The 13639-nt window shown below is 41.9% G+C and overlaps 1 long non-coding RNA gene across 1 annotated transcript; it reads left to right on the top strand.

The window, feature by feature from the left end:
- Positions 1 to 9743: 9743 nt before the first annotated feature.
- LOC103462992 (uncharacterized) lies at positions 9744 to 12722 on the top strand. The gene is made up of 3 exons (XR_533433.3): positions 9744 to 10220; positions 12069 to 12176; positions 12255 to 12722. It is a non-coding gene; the product is annotated as an uncharacterized LOC103462992 (long non-coding RNA).
- The last annotated feature ends 917 nt before the right edge of the window (positions 12723 to 13639 follow it).

The raw sequence follows: 13639 nt of genomic DNA, 5'->3' as shown, positions 1-13639 counted from the left end.
GGGGCCAACTTCACTCAGGTATATATTTATTATTTCCAGAGAGAAGCGGCAGATCTGGACCGACTCACGGTTCCTCTCCAGAGGCTTCATCGTGAAGAGCTGCGCAGCCTGGGAACCCTGCAGCTCAGGGGTCACAGCAGGAGGTCATCACAGCAGGAGGTCATCACAGCAGGAGGTCATCACAGCAGGAGGTCATCACAGCAGGAGGTCATCACAGCAGGAGGTCATCACAGCAGGAGGTCATCACAGCAGGAGGTCATCACAGCAGGAGGTCATCCATCCAGCTGCTGGTCCGATGGAAACACTTTATCTCTTTCATTAGCAGAATCTCAGCCTTTAAATGACCCTTCAGGAACCACCGAAGATAATTAGCTGTTTTGATGTGAATGCAGCCAAGGAGACGTAGAAATACGATGTTTTTCATAAAATAAACGCGGTTAGAAGCGCTTTGATGCCATCTAGTGGTAAAAGTGGGAACTGCTGTAAATAATAACCCTGAGTCAGAAATAAAATATATTCAGGTTTACTAATGTCATCTATATATAATATATAAAAACAGACGTGAGACCAAATTTCTAAAAGTTATTTCTGATTTTAGGTGTGAAGCTTTTTAGCGACACTAGGCAACTAAGGAAGAGAAAAACGTTAAATTGAGCTTCATGTATAATTGTAAAAATAAATTCTTACAACTTTGAATCAAAGTTTTCAAAAACATAACGATGAATAAATACTTTTATACGAGAGTCCATACCCTGATACAAAATCATTTTATTATGAAACCCAGGAACCACGTAGTAAATGTGTGTTTCGTTACTTTAGCTGTTTTTAAAACACTGCAGCCTTGTTTAATAATAGAAATTTAATCTGTGAAACAGATTTTATTTTGTAAAAAAGTGTCTGAGAGTTCATGGAGTTTCACTGTAAAATAATTAATAGACAGAAAATAAACGGTTTACGTCAAAATCAACACACTGTTCAAATGTTTACGTCTGAAACTTAGAAATAACATTTACAACTTAAAATACCAACTTTAGTTTTAGCATCTGATGAAATAAATGTTTATAATTTAGTAAAACATATTTATTTATAGACATACTTTCTGCCTCTGTCACAGAGATTGCTACTAATAAAACACGTTGCATCAACTTGTCTTCAGTCTGTCGTGTTCAGCTGCCGTTCAGTAAAACTGGAAATTATCCTTTCAAAATAAAAACATCAAACCTAAAAACTGGAAGTTAAAAATGGATAAAACTAAGTGAAGACGAATTGCACCAAAAACAGACACAACAAATAAATAACTTAATTTATTTACACATATTTTAACTTAATTTTAAGGTTTGTTTGATCAAAAGCAGCATCAATAAAATAAACATACTGAGAGAGAAATGTCTGTTTCATTCCATAAAAGCCCAGTGTGGCTAATTAGCATCATACCTACATTTACACTAAAGCTAGGTGCAGTTTTAAAAGTTATAGTTTTGAATTTATTTAGTGTCTGAGAGCAAAATCTCAAGTAGCTTTCCGCAAGGCTACTTCAGAAGGTCTGATCCTTTCCATAAAAGCCCAGTGTGGCTAATTAGCATCATACCTACATTTACACTAAGGCTAGGTGAAGTTTTAAAGTTATAGTTTTGAATTTATTTAGTGTCTGAGAGCAAAATCTCAAGTAGCTTTCCGCAAGGCTACTTCAGAAGGTCCGTTTCATTCCATAAAAGCCCAGTGTGGCTAATTAGCATCATACCTACATTTCCACTAAAGCTCGGTGCAGTTTTAAAAGTTATAGTTTTGAATTTATTTAGTGTCTGAGAGCAAAATCTCAAGTAGCTTTCCGTAGGATCAGACTTCAGAAGGTCTGATCCTTTCCATAAAAGCCCAGTGTGGCTAATTAGCATCATACCTACATTTACACCAAAGCTCGGTGCAGTTTTAAAAGTTATAGTTTTGAATTAATTTAGTGTCGCTCGATAAAGGGGCGGCCCACCCGCGGCCCGCCTCTCCCGGCCGAGATTAGCCGCTCAGACGGCCGGCAGGCGCAGCACCAACTCCGGCCTGCTGTCGTCCTGCCGCTGCTCCACTGACCTGGATCCTCGAGAGGAATCCGGACGAACCGAGTCAAAGAAATGTCCAGAATGATGACTGGAGTTTAATGCATTCAGGAAACTACAGAACTCCGTTTATAAATCTGGATAACAAAACGTTTGTCCACCAGTCAGGAGGTCTGGTGTTTGATCGCCTGCCGACGTTTCTGACACCATCGGTGCTTCGGAACAAATTAAGAGCCGTGTAATCTGGTGGGACGGTTCGGATATTAATTGAGAGCACGTCGTTAAAAATTCAGAGCTAATTAGTTTCGTGCCTGGAGTGTTTTTCTGTCAGAATGAGGAGCTGCATGTTGGTCAGTGATCTGTTTCTGTCCCTGGTGACAGACTCTGTGTATTCTCATGGAATAATGATCAATCTGGCAGATTTATCATTTCAGACGCTTTTGTTGGCTCTTAGCTGCGTGAGATTAATACAAGGATTTATCTTCTGCTGATTAGAAACAGGATTTCTAATCTTATGGTGCAACTTCCCTCTTGCTGCTTTGTCCTGACTTGAATTAAAATCTTCAAGTGGATCCAGACTGGAACTGGAAAAAATGCAAACTGAAACCCAGTGGGGGGTTGAACTTAAAGGTAACAATGATTTGGGTTATTTAGCCAAAATGGGGGTTAATTTTTGGTAGTCATATTTTCATCATGTTATTTACTTATAAATGCCACATTTTACAAACTAAGTATCTAGATAGCAAGCTAGGTGCAGTTTTAAAAGTTATAGTTTTGAATTAATTTAGTGTCTGAGAGCAAAATCTCAAGTAGCTTTCCGCAAGGCTACTTCAGAAGGTCTGATCCTTTCCATAAAAGCCCAGTGTGGCTAATTAGCATCATACCTACATTTACACTAAAGCTAGGTGAAGTTTTAAAAGTTATAGTTTTGAATTTATTTAGTGTCTGAGAGCAAAATCTCAAGTAGCTTTCCGCAAGGCTACTTCAGAAGGTCTGATCCTTTCCATAAAAGCCCAGTGTGGCTAATTAGCATCATACCTACATTTACACTAAAGCTAGGTGAAGTTTTAAAAGTTATAGTTTTGAATTAATTTAGTGTCTGAGAGCAAAATCTCAAGTAGCTTTCCGCAAGGCTACTTCAGAAGGTCTGATCCTTTCCATAAAAGCCCAGTGTGGCTAATTAGCATCATACCTACATTTACACTAAAGCTAGGTGAAGTTTTAAAAGTTATAGTTTTGAATTAATTTAGTGTCTGAGAGCAAAATCTCAAGTAGCTTTCCGCAAGGCTACTTCAGAAGGTCTGATCCTTTCCATAAAAGCCCAGTGTGGCTAATTAGCATCATACCTACATTTACACTAAAGCTAGGTGAAGTTTTAAAAGTTATAGTTTTGAATTAATTTAGTGTCTGAGAGCAAAATCTCAAGTAGCTTTCCACAAGGCTACTTCAGAAGGTCTGATCCTTTCCATAAAAGCCCAGTGTGGCTAATTAGCATCATACCTACATTTACACTAAAGCTAGGTGAAGCTTTTGTGTAAATGTAGGTATGATGTATAACTCCAAACTATATTCTTAGTTTCCTAGCTAAATATTGAATTTGGAAGTTTGTTAGGAAAATATTTAGCTTGTTCATCGCAAAACTGAATGTTCAGTTAGGAAGCTAAATATTTATCTCTAAGCTAAATACTTAGTTTGCCAACTATATATTTTGCTCAGAGCTAAATATTTAGTTTAGAGATAAATATCTAGCTACAAACTAAATATTGAACTTAGCTAAATTGCTAATTAGCTAAATATTTAGACTGTCCGAACCCTAGACTGTTTGGTCAGTCTAGGTGGCCGTTAGCTATGAGCGTTAGCATGGATGGTGGATATTAGCTGTGAGCGTTAGCATGGATGGTGGATGTTAGCTGTGAGTGTTAGCATGAATGGTGGATGTTACTTGTGAGCGTTAGCATGGATGGTGGATGTTAGCTGTGAGTGTTAGCATGGATGGTGGATGTTAGCTGTGAGTGTTAGCATGGATGGGGGATGTTAGCTGTGAGCATTAGCATGGATGGCGGATGTTAGCTGTGAGTGTTAGCATGGACGGTGGATGTTAGCTGTAAGCATTAGCTTGGATGGTGGATATTAGCTGTGAACATTAGCATGGATGGCCATTAGCTGTGAGTGTTAGCATGGATGGTGGATGTTAGCTGTGAGCATTAGCATGGATGACCATTAGCTGTGAGCGTTAGCATGGATGGTGGTCATTAGCTGTGAGTATTAACATGGCTGGTGGATGTTAGCTGTGAGCATTAGCATGGATGGTGAATGGTAGATGTTAGCTGTGAGTGTTAGCATGAATGACGGATGTTAGCTGTGAACATTAGCATGGATGGTGGATGGTAGATGTTAGCTGTGAGTGTTAGCATGAATGACGGATGTTAGCTGTGAACATTAGCATGGATGGTGGATGGTAGATGTTAGCTGTGACCATTAGCATGGATGACCATTAGCTGTTAGCATGGATGATGGCCGTTAGCTGTGAGTGTTAGCATGGATGATGGCCGTTAGCTGTGAGCGTTAGCATGGTTGCTGTGATGGAGTGGCAATCTGCCCAGGGCGTCCCCCGCCTCTCGCCCCGTCACAGGTGGATGGATGTTTACGTTTCAGCTCGTTAACAGGCTGCTCCCGGGCCTGGCGCTGGTCGGCCTGCCGCTCTCAGACCAGCAGAAACAAAACATGGATCATAAAACCGCGCTCTCATTCCAGACATGCATCTCTGGGTGCTTAATGAGGGCGCAGGGGTGAGCACACATTTACACGATGAATTCATTAGAGACGCGCGCTGCAACATTTGCTAAATGAAGCCCAAGCTGGTGCAGCGACGGCGCTCTGAAATATGGATGCGTGTCCAAAACAACGTGACCTCAGGTCTCCAATTACTGACCAGCTTCTCATCTGGAGCAGCAGCACAAACACCTGCTCTCAACATCTGCTCACAGCAGGGCGCTTCTCTGCAAATTCACAGCCGCACGTGGGATTCCTCCCGATCAGAGCCGAGAACCCGGGCAGGAGAAATCTGGCTTTTACCACCGTTTGGAGAGGAAGCTGCTCACCGCTGCAGACGACGGCCCTGCAGCTCATCAAACCCTGAATACACAGGAAGCTTTTCATGCTGAGGACACTCAGACTCTTGCAGCTCGTCTGAAGCAGCAGCGTTGGCGAAAGTCTCTGATGATATTCACACATCTGGATCTGGCACAGCTGGCATGTGGACAGAGGACCAGAGGAGGTTGAGGCTGGTTTTCATAAAATTGTTTAACACGAGGATCTAAAATCAGGTGAGTAATAACCAGGGATGGTTATGAAATAAAATAATATTTGGTTAAAGTGGCAGTTTGATGTGTTTTCCAGCATAATCAAATAACTACCATCAGTTTTTAAAAAATGCTGTATATCTCATCACTTGAAAGACATTCAATTTCATTATTAACATCTTGAAATTGGGCCTCTGTCTCTTTAAAACCTCCTGCTCTTTCTGAAGCTCCGCCTCCAGGAAGTCGTCCCAACATGGCTCCTCTATTAACCCTTTAATGTTTCTGCTGGCGTTGCTCTGAGCAGCAGCTCCTGTAACGAGCTCAGCAGTTTCACCAGGTGCTTGCTAATTGCTGCTGGCTAGTCTGAAGGAGCTGAGTGGAGGCGGGGCTAGGTCCACCCAGGCGTTTTGCACAGCTGAATGGTTGCCATGGAGATTAAAAGATTTCTCAAACATGCATGGAAGATTCAAAGCAACAATCCAGGAATGTTTTATAAGATGATGTAAATTTCAAAACATAGTTTTTACACTTTTATGCTGATGATGCGCCGATGTATTTAGACGTTTGACGGTTTTGTTCTCTCATTCTGTCAGAACAAACTACTTTACGTTTTACAATCGAGGCTAAACGAACCAGCAGGACACAAACGAGTTTTACTTTCACCTCTAATCCCGACTCCTGGGTTTTATCTCGGATTAACGCCCGTCGGGGAGCGACGCTCTCACCGAGTTAATCTCAGCAAACGGGATTTCCCTCGGGGTGTTTCTGCACCCTGCTCCACTTCCTGCCTTTGTTTACTCCACATTTTGGTCTTTGTTTCCAAAAGAAGAGCTTTTCTTACTAGGAAACACACAAAAACATCAGCGACTGGTCCGTCGACACAACCCGCAGCCAACGACAAACAGAAAACACTAAACGAATCTTCAGAGAAAACGAGGAGATTTGTTTCACTGCTGAGACACGAATGATGGCTCCATCTCAAAATGCTGTTTTGTTTTTATTATTTTTAGCGTGTCACAGATGAGCTGTGATCAAGTGAGACGTTGAGATTCAGCGTCTGAGCCGCCTGGCAGAAAACAAGCCGTTTAACCCCGTAATCACAGAAAATCTCCTTATGCGAGACGTGATCGTGTTTCCTGGCTGGCTGGGAGCGTCTGTGGGCTCAGATTGTGTGGCTGTCATGCAACAGAGGCTGCAGACGCTGGAGACGTCACGTCCTTCAACAATAACTGTGTGGCTACTGCCTGGAGGTTCAGGGTCTAACCCTAACCCTACCCTAACCCTACCCTAACCCTAACCCTGTTTCTGTCAGGTGACATTAAGTTAAATATCCATCCATCCATTTTCTTGCACCCTTTTTCCCTCAGTGGGGTCAGAAGGTGCTGGTTCCCATCTCCAGCCAACGTTCCGGGCGAGAGGCGGGGTCACCTGGACAGGTCGCCAGTCTGTCGTAGGGCAACACAGAGACACACAGGACACACAACCATGCACACACACACACACTCACACCTAGGGACAATTTGGAGAGACCAATTAACCTGACAGTCATGTTTTAGGACTGTGGGAGGAAACCGGAGTACCTGGAGAAAACCCACCATGCACAGGGAGAACATGGAGACTCCATGCAGAAAGACTGGGGCCGGGAATCGAACCCAGAACCTTCTTGCTGCAAGGCAACAGCTCTACCAACTGCGCCACTGTGCAGCCCGCATTAGGTTAAATAATTAAAACTTTATTTAACAAAACGTGTAGCTTTTTAAAATGTAACAATTGTGGAGTTTCCGTTCGTCTAGAAAGTCCGGTTCGGTTGGTGAGGCGTGAATGCTAATCGGTCTCTGGTCCGCCCAAACCTCGGTCTCAGGAAGTGGACCACCCCGCAGGACGTTCTTGGTAAATGCAACCAAAACAAACAAGTTAGCCGAGCGCTAACAGGAGAAACGGATCGTGGTCTTCAGCCAAAGACTGAAGGGAAATCTGACGCCACTCCATCTTTGAGTTGCTCTCAGTGTCTACAGAGGTTTTTGTGTCGTTTGTTTCCTTCAGTGGTTCTTGGTGCAGCGCCCCCACAGGCCAGGAGGGGAACAGGTTTGGGCTTTGGGTGACATATTTTGCCTCTCCGTCAGATTTTGGAGGAAGAAACTCCAGCCGTGACTCAGCCGGACAGTGAGAAACGGATTCCTGAGTCCAGGACGTTTCCTGGGGATTTTCCCATGTCAACAGTGAAAAGGAGCGAAATCCTGAGTTTCACATCAACATGTAAACACCTGAAAACAGTGGTGAAACAGAACAACTAAGGTTTTGACTTTTGTAACTCCTCCACCAAAAAGCACAAAACTATCTCTGGATTTCCAAGTATCGGCTTTTGTCTCCGCGCCGCGGTTTCTGTTTTTCCAGCCCTGATAGAACCGTGAATAAAATCGGCCTAATGATAAACAGCCAGCTGCTCCTCGGCTGAGACGCGGATACAATTGGTGTCGGTGGCACATTTCATTAAAGCTAAAACAATGGCTGACGGCTCATTGACTACCGTCATTAATTACTCCGGATCCAGCTCTTTCTCTCCAGCCTTTGTCTTCGCTCTCACTTCTTCAACTCCATTCAAGTCGAGTCTAATTTTATTTTCCAGTTACCACTGAGGGCGACCTCTACTTTTAATCAAGAACCTCGGGACTAAAGATAGAGCTGCTCTTCAGTGCAGTCAAAGACCGTCGGTTAATCTATCGGCTCCGTCTCGGTCATGAAGAACGAACCTTTTGTGAAGAGATATTTCCTCCTCTGGCAGATCTGACTGGGATTTCAGAGGAACAATAGCTCCGTCCTCCATTGTCCCGCCACCTTCATCTTTTGTTTGCGCTGGATAACATCGTGTCAAAAGCACAGCGGTTTTATTTAAAAGTCAGGATGAACTCAATTTATCCCCAAGAAGAAGAGCAAAGAGTCTTGAATTAGATCCAGTATCTGAGGGAAACAATCAAACTTCAGGAAAGACTGGAATCCATTAAGTGCCTCATTGTTTGGTTTTTAGCTGCTCCAACAGATACTGGTTTATAGAAAGTTTGCACCAGATGCTCCGTCATCACCATTTCCTGGCTTTTGTCCCAAACGTCCTGCGTTTGTCCCAAACGTCCCGCTTTTGTCCCAAACGTCCTGCGTTCTGCGTGATCTACCCCGAGGTGGTTTTCCTACGATTAGCTCATTGCTTGACAAATATCTGACTGCAAAAGCTTGTTGTTTCTGCGATTTCTGGAGAAATGTAGCTTCCACCATATAAGAATACATCAGCTAACACAGTGGTTCCCAAACTACGGCCCGCGGGCCGGATCCGGCCCGCCTCCACATTTGGTCCGGCCCCCTGAACAACACCAGAGAGCGTTCAGATTTTTTTTTTCATATATTGTATTTTCCGGTTTATATGTGGATTTTTCTTCAACCACCAGGGGGCTCTTTAGCAGGAAGTGTGTCCTGTAAACTGTGGGTGTTTTGTTTTGCATGGCGCATTGCTGCCATCTGTTGGACTTTTAGGGAACTGCTTGACTTTTATGTTATTTAATCAGTGCGGTTGTTTGCTAGCGGTAGAGCAGATGAACACACATGTTTGCTACAGTGGCGCAACTACACTTTATTTAGGTGGATGCGAAAACATAAATCGGCGATACAAGGGTAAAGCTCGCTACGTTTACCTCGTTTTGTGCGTGAGGTGAAGGAGCGTAAGGCGCGCTGAAGTGTATGGGAAAACATCATCGGCGCGCCGCCCCCTCCAGACTGGGTTTTGGCGCCCCCTCTGGTGCTGCGCCCCTATGCGTTGCATGCGCTGCATACCCACTTTTTGCGCCACTGGTTTGTTATGAACGCCACATTCCATGTCGAGCGAGCCTTTATGGTAACATATGAGGAATTCATATGTTAAAGTTACTTTCCCTCAATGGAATATATACTAGTCAGTCCCAGTGACTGTTTCACTAACGGTTTTTGCCCGTGTGCTTTCTGGGTAAAAATCAATCAGAAACAATCAGCACAGGTGATAAACGTGCAACACTTTTTCTGTTACAAACTGACTCCCACCAGAGAAGGGAAAAGTTATGTGGCCCTCACAGGAAACGGTTTGGGGGCCCCTGAGCTAACATGTTGGGCTCCCTTCTGTTGATATGCTAAGGCGCTAACAGCGGAGCTAAACTTCCGTTTAGCGGTTTGCTGTTTTTGCTTTGACAATGTTTAGCGCACTTAGCTTCTACAAGGAATTAGAATTTATAAAATAATATTACATTTCATATATTTTTTTTTTAAAAAATGAGTAAATCAGCGTTTAGCATTTTTTTGGTGATGGATTAAATGTTAAAGCGAACAGAAAACTTGATAAATATTGAAGAATAATTACCAAATGTTTAACGGAATTTCCTAACCTAGAAATTCAGAACTAGAAGTGAACAGGAATGCTCTGGATTTGATGGGAAAATGTTTACTTCTCAAGTCTGTTTATTTCAGCTCTGTTTATTTTCTGCTTGTGTGAAAATAAACAGCATTTACGAAGACGTAAGCAGTCTTACGGTTTTAAAACGAACTGCTGGACGTAAAATTTTACACGATCCGTAAAACGGATAAACCCGTGAGGGACAAATAAAAGGAGGAGCGTCCCGTTTCCCCCGTTTCAGGCAGAAACTGCTTACTCTCTGAAAGCTGTCAGGCTGATGAGCCCGCAGTGATCCCTGTCCAACATGTCAACCTGCTGACGTCAGCAGCAAGCCGCGGCGGGGCTGTCCGTGCAGATGCCTGATTGGGTTCGCCGTAACTTCATCATATTTTGATTTCCTGGATGTTACGGCCCGATTCTGATGATAACGGGCTTCTCTGTCAGCAGTCAGCATAAAATGCTCCGGTAAGCTTTTCTGCCTCAGACACACACACACACACACACACACACACACACACACACACACACACACACACACACACACACACACACACACACACACACACACACACAGATATTTCTCCGTTGTTTGTGGCAGCAGCTCTACAGTGACACCGTCTTTCTGCTCTACAGGGTTTTTGCCATTAACTAAAACTAACAAAATAACAAAAACTGGTATTAAGAAAACATTTTTATGAGCTGAAATAAATTTAAACGTGAAGCAAAGAGAAAAAAGTATAAATAACTGGATCTAAATTGTGTGTTTATGAAACTAAACATACTGAAAATATGGATATAATATCCGTTGTTTTCGTGTTTATGAATCTTTTTATTCGTCTTAAGAAACTGATGTGAAATTGATACTTTTTCCGCCCAACCCAAGCAGTTTACGTCAGCTGTCGGCAAATTACGGCACTTAAGCTAGTCCGCAAAATGGCGGCAGCAAAAACAGTTGAGAGAAAACACGAGAATCCGCCGGTTCAGTAACAAACAGACTGGTTCCGTCATTACTCAACAATGAACCAACAATATTTAAAAACTAGCAAACACGCTCTTAAAAACTACTTAAAACCGAATTAAACAAACAAAAAGTCACAATGAATTAAAACCAAACTAAAAGCCCCAAACTATCACAACCCTGCTGTTCTCCTGCTGCTGCAAACATCCAAGAAGTGAAAATCTATACGTTTATATCTCCAGGGTAACGGCAGTGCTCCTCCTTGTTGCTGTTCCTGCATATAAATCAGTTTCTGTGGTTGCAGGGAAAGCAGCTGCCTTCAGTTGGTATTGTTTAGGAGAATTAAATGCTAAACTTTTCCATCAGCCAGCTGCTGACTCGGCTCCACCAGCATCAATACTAAATGCACAACTACATTTTCAACAAAGTAACAACCCAGTCTGTCTAAACATAACCTCCTGGCATGGAGCTGCACAATATATCGGTGCAATATTTGGTACATTATTATCTTCTGAGCTTCATGCATCCATTTTCTGCTCATGACAAATAAAATCTGAACAGTTTAATGAACAAAGCTGATGTTTATCTTTAGTGATTGGAGTGTAACATTGAGAGGTTTGAACAATGAATCATGAATCAGAAAGAAAATATTTAGGATAAATGTGATTATGTGGTTCCAGATGAAGTAAGTGGACTCCAGTGCAGGGCATTATGGGTAAATACAATAAAAACAAATGCACTAGCCTAGCGTTAGCAGGAGAAATGTCTCGTGGTTTTTAGCCAAAGACTCACGAGGAAGGAAGTTGCGCTCAGTGTCTTCAGAGGTTTTGCGTTTCCTTCAGCGGTTCTTGATGCAGCAAATGTTTCATTTCGGTTCCCAGTCAAACCGAGTCTACTGGACTATCAGGTGGAAAACACTCAGGCACTCCGTCGTCGTAGCCACAGGATTTAAAAGACTCTCAAACAATCTGAAATTTTCTATTTCACGGCGTGAAAAATATTCTGCAAGTTGATGACATTTCAAACATCCGAGTTGATCCTGAAAGCAAACTGCAAGATGCTGAAAGAAGTCTCCAAAATCACTGACATACGAGTTTTAGAGAGGGAAAATCTCTCACATTATAAAAGTATTTTCTCCAGTTGATATAATTAACTCAGGCAAGTTAACTTTTCACTTTTCTAACAGATTGCTTTGCATTAAATGATGCTAAAACTGAACAAATATGCCTTCGCTTACTAATAAACATATTTTTATTATCTAATGCAGCCAATCCTTTGCTTCCTTCTGTAGATAAAGTCTTCATTAGTGTCGTCTGCTTCCAGTTTCTCATGTTTTTGTTTGTGTCCGTTTGCAGCAGCGTCTGGCGTTCCCTCCCAGTTATCGACCAGTGGATCTGATCACAGCGGCGAGGCTGGAGGGCCGACGGCGGCCTCGTGACGCGCAGGGCGCCGCTCGCCGTCAGGTAATGTCAAACGCTCAGATCAAAGAGAACGGGTCGGACCGATCACTTTCATCTCTTGTTGTCTCGTTTGTTCTGCAGCTGGAGGTTAAACCGACTGGAGGTCCAGGCATGATGGGGGAATGATGGAGATGCTTTATCTTTTTCTGGTGTAAAATCAAAGGATTTCTAGCCATTTGGAAGTTATAGGTTGAAAGAGATTTGTTAAAAATCAACTAATTAATTTCAGTGCCTGAGAAGTTCAATATATTATGAGAGAGCATAAAGAAAAGGATGAGAAAAAAATTACTTGGAAATTTCTGAGTTTCAAAAGTGGAACATTTTTGAATTTTGAAAGTTTTTCCTAGAAAATTTCTGAGATTAATCTAAATATTTCTGAGTTTCTTTTCTTGAAAATATGAAACTTCTGAAGGTCAGAAATTTCTTCTTACTTTTTCTAAAATATTTTCACATTTTAGCAAATTTTCAACTTTTGTAGTAAAAAAAATTCAATGTTTTTTCTATACATTTTATGAGATTAGTCTCAAAATTTCAGATTTTTTTGTAGCAAGTTTTCAACTTTTGGAGGTCATGAATTTATTTTTTCTTCTAGAAAACTTCTAGATCTCAAAATATTTGAGTTTTTTAAAGCAAATATTCAGCTTTGGAAGTTCAAAAATGTTCTTGTTTTTTTCTAGAAATTTCATGAGATCAATCTCAAAATTTCTGAGATTTTTTCAAGCAATTTTTCAACTTTTGTAGTTAAAAAATTTCCATGTTTTTTCTAAAAAATTAATGAAATTAGACTCAAAATTTCTGATTTTGTTGTAGCATGTTTTCAACTTTAGAGGTCAGGAATTTATTTTTTCTTCTAGAAAACTTCTAGATCTCAAAATATTTGAGTTTTTTTTAGCAAATATTCAGATTTGGAAGTTCAAAAATGTTCTCGTTTTTTTAAATAGAAATTTCATAAGATCAATCTCAAAATTTCTGAGATTTTTTTCAAACAATTTTTCAACTGTTGCAGCTCAGAAATGTCCTTGTATTTTCTAGAGACGACAGAAAACACTGAAAGCTTTCTGGGGAAATTTATGTCCCGGCATCAAATTCCACAACACATAAAACCAGATCGTATTCTGCAGAAAATAAAATAACATCATTATTTTTCCCGGCTGTCTGCCGGTTCTGGTGACACGGAGAGCAGCCAGGCCTCCTTTCTGTGTGATTCATTTCCTGCTGTGTTCGCCGGAGACGCGGCTCGGCTCGACGGCGTCACATCGGCGGTCCGGACCGCTCGTATTTATAGATCAGCCTGTCAGCAGCCGGAGAGGTAATGATGCGCCGCAAATGGGCCTCATCCAAAACTCATCCCCACACAGGAACATGCAGCCCTATTAACCTTCACACCGCACAGGAAGCAGACAACAAACGGAGACCGACACATTTATTACGATTTTAATAGATTTAAACCCTCCAGGCGCCTCGTT

This window comes from Poecilia reticulata, chromosome 3 (genome assembly GCF_904066995.2).
Source record: "Poecilia reticulata chromosome 3, P_reticulata-male-v2, whole genome shotgun sequence".
Taxonomy (NCBI): Eukaryota; Metazoa; Chordata; class Actinopteri; order Cyprinodontiformes; family Poeciliidae; genus Poecilia; species Poecilia reticulata.
This window is presented reverse-complemented; position numbering and strand designations above follow the sequence as displayed.